General features: G+C 44.7%; 1 long non-coding RNA gene across 1 annotated transcript in view; it reads left to right on the plus strand.

The window, feature by feature from the left end:
- The first annotated feature begins 5,095 nt into the window (after nucleotides 1-5,095).
- LOC119322039 overlaps nucleotides 5,096-7,397 on the plus strand; it is a 4,346-nt gene continuing 2,044 nt past the window's right edge. The window contains exons 1-3 of the long non-coding RNA XR_005155359.1: nucleotides 5,096-5,315; nucleotides 5,414-5,645; nucleotides 6,207-6,337. This is a non-coding gene — a long non-coding RNA (uncharacterized LOC119322039). The remainder of the gene's footprint in view (nucleotides 5,316-5,413; nucleotides 5,646-6,206; nucleotides 6,338-7,397) is intronic.

Consider the following 7,397-nt stretch of genomic DNA (forward strand, 5'->3'; position numbering starts at 1 on the left):
TGAAACCAAAAAAATCTCAATCCCGTGCGTGCTGTCAATGGCAGCAATGCTTCGATCCAGCGACGTTAGGGGTCGTCGGAGCTGCGGAAGGGCAGAGGCAGACGAGATCCAGCACCAGCTGCTGTAGAGGCCCCAGATCCATGGCTGAGCAAGGAGGCAGCGTGTGGCTCCTCTTCGCAGCCAAGGCAGCGAGCTCCTGGTCGTCCATGGCGATGACCTGCACGGGCACGCACATGGGAGGGTGAGTGAAAACAGAGGGCAGAGGGATAAAGAGAAAGAAGAGAGAGAGGAAGGAGATGGAGGAAGCATCTTGGCTATTCGTTGATGGTAAGGTGCTCCGGTGTGGTGGCGGGAGGCGAGGGGGAAGACCGGCGAGCTGCTGGATGCCAGCGGCGCGAGGCGACGGCCTTGTTGGGGGCCATGGAGGATGAGACACGCTTGGGCAAGAGCGCCATGGGAGAGCCTATGGAGAGAGAGGGGGAGAGGGATGGGGGAGAGGAGTGATTTGGACGAGGAGATGGGGATTTCTGGGCTGTTAGAAAACCCACTACTTAGTAGTAGCATGGGTTTATAACCCTCTCTACTACTATGGCATGTCCCGGGGGGCACGGTAGAGACCGCTTAGTAGTAGCGAGGGTTAAAAACCCGCGCTACTACTATCAACTTAGTAGTAGCGAGGGGTAAAAACCCGCGCTACTAGTAAGTAGCAGTAGTGAGGGGTATAAACCCGCGCTACTAGTAAGTATTTGTGTATAAGCTTTTCCCTAGTAGTGGCAGGATCAGGGCTTACTGATGTGTTTCGGGTTGACGGTGGAATTTGAATGAATGCCCGGTATGCGGTGCATTGCGGTATAAGATCAGACGAGATGACCCTGGTGATGTTGAGGGTGAGCGCCCCAGGAAGAAGGTTCCTGCCAAGGTGATGTGATATGCTCCTATAATACCACGATTGAAACGTCTATTAAAAAAAGAGCATGTCAAGTTGTTGCGATGGCACACAGAAGATCGTAAGAAAGACGGGATGTTGGGAGTACCCGTTGATGGCTCGAAGTGGAGAAAAATCGAAAGAAAGTGGCCTGACTTTGCAGGTAACGTAAGGAACTTATGGTTTGGTTTAAGTGCAGATGACATTAATCCTTCTGGGGAGCAGAGCAGCAACCATAGCACCTGTCCCATGACTCTATGTATCTATAACCTTCCTCCTTGGTTGTGCATGAAGCGGAAGTTCATTATGATGCCAGTGCTAATCCAAGACCCTAAGCAACCCGGCAACGACATTGATGTGTGTATCTAAGGCCATTATTTGAAAAACTTTTACAGTTGTGGGATAAAAAAGGTGTACGTGTGTGGGATGGGCATAAACAGCAGGAATTTGACCTACGAGCGTTGCTGCTTGTAACCATCAATCATTGACCTGCTCTTAGTAACCTTTCAGGACAAAGAAACAAGGGATACAACGCATGCACACACTGTTTACATGAGACTGAAAGTATATATTTGGACAAATACAAGAAGAATGTGTACCTGGGACATCGTCGGTTTTTTCCGAGCAAGCATGCCTTAAGAAAGAAAGGCAGGCATTCAAAGATGAGGCGGATCACCGGAAGAAGCATGTCCTACAAGGCGCAGCATGACTAAAATTGGAAAAGTTCCTAGGAATGAATACTACTAATGAAGTTCTAGCTCACTACTCAGTAGCTAGCTAATGAAACCAAGTTACAAATCTGCATCATTAATCATTGAAGTTCGAGGTGTGTGATGGACTACCTCCGGTGCAGGCATGATGAATCAAATCAATCCTTCAAACCTCAGCAGCTCCATTTGGAATCTCTAACCCATAGATCAGTCTACAGCATTCTCGGGATCCAATTTCCTTCCTTTCCTAAATAAAGCACAAGAGATGGACGGCATCATTTGGAGAAGTTATAACATGATGCTTTGTTCAAAGGAAGGTGTAAATTTCGAGAAGCAATTAATCAATCTGAAGATATGCTAATATATACAGACAGGCCCGGCCGTGAGGGGGGGCAGGGGGGGCGGCCGCCCCGGGCCCCCAAAGTTCAGGGGGCCCTCCCCAAGTGTGCAGTCAGGTTAGTACTAAGGAAACTATGGGCCGTGGCCCAGGGAAGTAACCAAGCGTGGGACGCAGTCAAGCGCAAACATAGCGATTTTTCCTATTCCTTTATGAATCAATCCCAGATCCTACGCCGTTCCTTTTTGCGATAATAAACATGGCAACATCGTCATGTTCCTTTTCTCGAATATCATTCGTAATTCTGATCGCCAGTTCGCCGTCTCGCCGATGCCGATTTCTGTTCCCGGGGCCGGTTCTGTACGGGAAGCCGCTTTGCTCTCCCACCTCGAGCACTGAACATGCAGACACACACATCGCCGATTCGCCGAGTGCTGCAGCCAGAGGCAAGTCCACATCGCGTCATCGGCTCATCGCTGAAGGCCCTACAACCAAAGCCGAATGGATCCATCCAAGGTAGTACTCCCCAATCTCTACTCCCTATATGTTTAGTACTTACTATTATGTAATTTTATCCTCATATATGATGCATAGCTGGATCCATCCAAGGTAGTACTCCCCAACCTTTGCTTCCATTATTTATTTATTTCCAACACAGTGAAAAAAGATAGTGTGTGGATGACTTGATACATTCAGATATGCGCTCTTGATAAAATTTCAAGAGTAATACTGGTGCTTGATTGAACTTAGATGGTGAATTACGATAGTTGTTGACTTGTTGTGGAGGAAGAGAAACAAATTGATGGGGATGCTGAACGAGAACAAGAGGAAATGTTGACATCAATACCGGTGATAAAAATGTAAGTTTTGTCCTGGGATTACAGTTATTTCAACAAGTGCACATACACAATCTGCTAGTGTAGAAGAACATCCAGTGTTGCCTTTTTTTAAGTAAAGATTATGAAACTTGCTTTCTCAGATAGTGCAATGTATGCTATTTTGATTTTCGAGCACGTGAGAGAATTCAATTTTTATCCTAGTACCTCTATAGTCCATAGCTTAATTATCATCTTATTTACAGTGCATGTAACTATCGCATCCGTTGAAAGAAAGCTTTTCAAAGTTAAAATTATTGAAGGACTATTTGAGATCAACAATGACTCAAGAGAGTTTAAATGGCTTGCCAAGATTATGCAGCAACACGAATTTACTGAAAGAGATTGACGCCGACCCCTTCATAAGTGACTTTGCATTGAGAAATGATAGAAGTTTTAAAAGGTAACATGTATAATTATTTTATATGTATATTGTTTTGCATGCATTTAAGCGTTTATTGGTAACATTTCATATACACACATAGTCATTATTATTACAATATTTACAATATTGGTTATACTAAGGGCCCCGAGTTTTGGTTTCGCCCCGGCCCCCCAAAATCTCAGGACCGGCCCTGTATACAGAGGATTGATGTAGTTACCTTGGTTAATTGCTGCGGTGGCACAAGCCTTCATACGCCACAGAAGCAAACTGAAAGTTGCACGCCCTCGCATATCGAGGAATGGATACAAGGTTAGCTAGATAGTATGGGAAACATCGGCCCATGCCTATGCATATACATTACCTGCTTTCCATGCGTATGCTTTGCTTTTTCTCTTTGCTTTCCCTCTCAAAAGCTAAAGCTGTGAATTCTTTGCTTCTGCACATCAGGACCCATCATCAGGTTCTTTGCTTGCTGCAGTCAGTGGTCACAGGGATATAAAGGAAAAGATAAATCTGCGTAGTTTGCTTTGTTGTCTGTCATGTCATCCCGTTAGTTGACCAACTTATGTATGAGGCTACCATTCCCTTGTAAAGGTCATGAATAATAATAAATCTCGCATGAGAAAGAGTATTAAAGTAGTTCAAGCTCGATATACTTGTATTTATCATTATTTCGTATAGCCATACGAGTGGATTTCATTTTCGATGACAAAATCTTACCACAGTCAAATTGGCGTGTGGACGCCTAGTACAAGACCTGAAAAAAAGGCATGCTTCAGCATGCCGGTAAAATCTAACGGCAGTCCCTCACTGCAGTTAACACTTAACAGCATGCCGGTAAAATCTAACGGCATTATCCTGATTGGCCTTCCTAACGACAACACCACTGGAAAGCAAAAGACAAGAAATCATCCGCCAAACAGGATACTTATCCTTGGAGAGTAATGCTATGGTGAAGTTTCATCTTTAGAAGACTTAATCGTGTTTGCACCATCAGGTTCACGTACCAGAACATGATATCTGCTAACTTGAGAGGATCTGAAGCAGTAATTTCTAGTTGGAATCAATATTTTAAATAGCGTGCTATGGAAAATAGCGCCGGACCTCCAAATCAGCTATAGCAGGCTAAAGCAGGCTATAGCGGCTATTTATGAAGGCGACTATTTAGCGGCACCCTGCTGAAAAGGCTATAGCGGGCTATAGCGGAGCTATAGCCGACTATTGAAAACTATGGTTGGAATCAAGTAAAAGCCAATTCCAATTCCTGTTTGGATGTGGGGTGTTTGTTATGTAAATATGTACATATTCGCGAAGTCATAATAATCACAACTTGATTATGAGCTTTCCTACTATACCTAGCTGTTCAGAGAAGTTGGTAACTCATTTTCATGATATTCATACATAATATTAGTTTCAAATGTTTTAGGCTCCCATTTTATTTTGCAAACAAATGCTTGCCTGAAGGCTTTCTCTCTTTTTTTTTACAAATTTTGTTTTCATGCCATAGCTATGCAAGAAATTTAGCTGACGTGCTGAGTTGTTTTTCAGACAGCTGTGCGTTGTATGACCTCTGATGTCTCCTACTGAAAGAGAAGGAAGATAAAGAAAGAAAAGGCACATGAAGGGAAGCGGAGTTTCTGCGCTCGAGCGCAGGTGAGCGCGTTATCTGGTCGCTACGTTTACGTTCATCCGAGACGATGCATTCAATGTTGCGGGCCAGTGCGGTCGGGAGGTTATCCGAGTAAGCGAATGGTTACGCGTGACAATGAACCTGGGCGGTGGGCCATGTAACGGAGGACGGACGGCCGCCGTAACGCTCCTGGAGTTGAGCCGTGGACCTGGAAGCTGCCCGACGTCCTGTTCCGTGGTTCAGGAAAGTACCTTTTCCGTCCATCCCAGGTACAGTAGGTGTTAATTGCTACGGCGAGCGGTGGGAGCTGCCGAGTCCATCCACTCACCCCAAGAACAGAGCTGGCGGCAGAGGAAGCTGTCGTCGTCCATCCACTACACCCACTTCTACGATTCAGTCCGAGTAAGCTGCCCTCGTTGCGGCCATGGAATTCCTGATGCAGCCCATTCGCAGGTGAGGGGCCGTTTCTAAGATGCTTGAGGGTGTTTGTGCGAATCGTTGATTGGATTCTTGTAGCGACTGAATCCTCTTTTTGGTTTGTGCGTCGTCAGGACGACAGTGCTATAGGAGGTTAACGACAGTGAAATCCCCCTGGAGCCACTGAGATACCTGGTGCCAGTGCAGCTGGTGGAGTAGCAGCAATCGATGGTGGAAGCAGGGAGCGCGAATGGCCAGATCTGCGCTCAGCAGGGGAGGATGGCGGCGGAGGGAGCGGATCCTCCACCGGCGTCTGGACTGTCGGCTTGAACGGTGAACCCGCAGGCCCTAGGCTAGCGGAAAAAGGTGTGAATCTGAACCCATTTTGTTCAGTGGTGCTGTACAGATTTACCGGTTGCTATTCGGTTAGTTGGTCTGCAAGATTATGCTGCCTGCTTTAGTGTGTATGATTGGTGGTGACAGTGTAGGATTCTTTGGATTTCAAACCGCCGCCTGTTAAATTTGGTGTCGATTTCAGATAGTTTGGTTGCATTAACAGAGGGAACAGGGTTATAGGTTTGTGGTGGGTGTCTGAGCCTGATTGCAAGGGTCATCCTGTATGATGGAACGCCAACTTAGCATTTGCAAAACAACCCTGGAGCACACATGGGGATTTTTGTGTGTGCTGCGTCTGAAAACAATGCATAGGAGCTATTAAACAGGGCGTTCATAGTGATGAAAACGTACAGGAGGGAACACTTTCTGTAACTAAGCATATGTTAATACTTAATACATGCAGTTATGATTTACCTGTATCTCATACGGCACTTCCGATAAGATTTTCAGAAATTTGTGGCTGTTACAGACATGGTCGAGTACCCTCCTGATGCAAGATATGGATTTTCTCTGGTTGTTGTTGGTGTGCAGGGTGCGAGTTGGTGCTGCTGCTCCAGGAAGAACGCGTGTCCGGACCGCACGTCGGCATTGGAGAAAACGATCCGGTCTTTTGCAGATAATCCGGTCTTTTGGAGGAACGAGTTTTGACTCGCTGGGGAAGTGTATGATTTCTACACTTTGTACTAGTTAACTGCCCGTGGGTTGAAACGGGGCCATACATATTTTTATTTTTATTTTTTGCGGGCGACATATTTTAGGGGTTTAACATCAATTGTATCAAACATGTACCTCATAATACAATCCAATCTTTTTTGGTAGATATTATATTTAAGGATTGAACTCTGAGCAATAAAAAGTGAAACAATTCATAAGGAAATATAAATATACTCTTAAGTTATTTTCACATTAAGAGGATGGCCATAGCCTGGATAGAGCTAAGAGAATTTACCTTCTAGAAATTTTGTCAACATAGAAATCGATGGATTGGCATATCAAAGAAAAGTGAGCCTCTTCTGGAGATAGATAGAACATAAACTAATTTACAGTCTCAAATCTCTTCTCCAGATGAAGCATCATCGGAATGACTTGGTCCTAGTGTAAAAAGCATCCAATGTGAGGCGTTGAGTTAACTAAACAAACCTACAAAGTCAATTGTCCATCGACCAACAAAAGGGGGAAAGGGAAGTACCATACTTTTCATGAAGAGGCATACATTGCTCATTGCCCCTCAAACAGTTCCATCATGGACCATCTATTCCATGTTTTTGCATCTTTGACTTTGTTATTATACTCGTCCTATAGACCAATGCCAAGCTTTTTTAAGCAAGATTCAACATCATCCTGACTCCTGTGAAGGTGCGACTTCAGCATCAGAGTCTTCTTGATCAATTCCATCAGCAACTGATGGTTCTATTATTTGTTAGACACTTCGTTCGTTTTAGCCTTTTCTACATACGAATCAAACCAACTGCTCCAGCTTACACCTTCAAGTTCTTCAGGATTTTCTTGCATAACCATATTTTGTTGACTCTCCTCATCCTTTCTAACCATGTAGACCATTAAGGAGCCCCCATCTTCTCCAGTTCTGGCACTGCCACTATTTCAAACCGGCAAAGATTTACAAATATAAAACCAAGTTCAAGCTGAATTATAGTTGTTAGTTCAGATCAGCATTTTGAGTACCCCGTGGATAAATTCAGAACAAGAAATCATAATGGCTAC

This window comes from Triticum dicoccoides, chromosome 6B, assembly GCF_002162155.2.
Source record: "Triticum dicoccoides isolate Atlit2015 ecotype Zavitan chromosome 6B, WEW_v2.0, whole genome shotgun sequence".
Lineage (NCBI taxonomy): Eukaryota > Viridiplantae > Streptophyta > Magnoliopsida > Poales > Poaceae > Triticum > Triticum dicoccoides.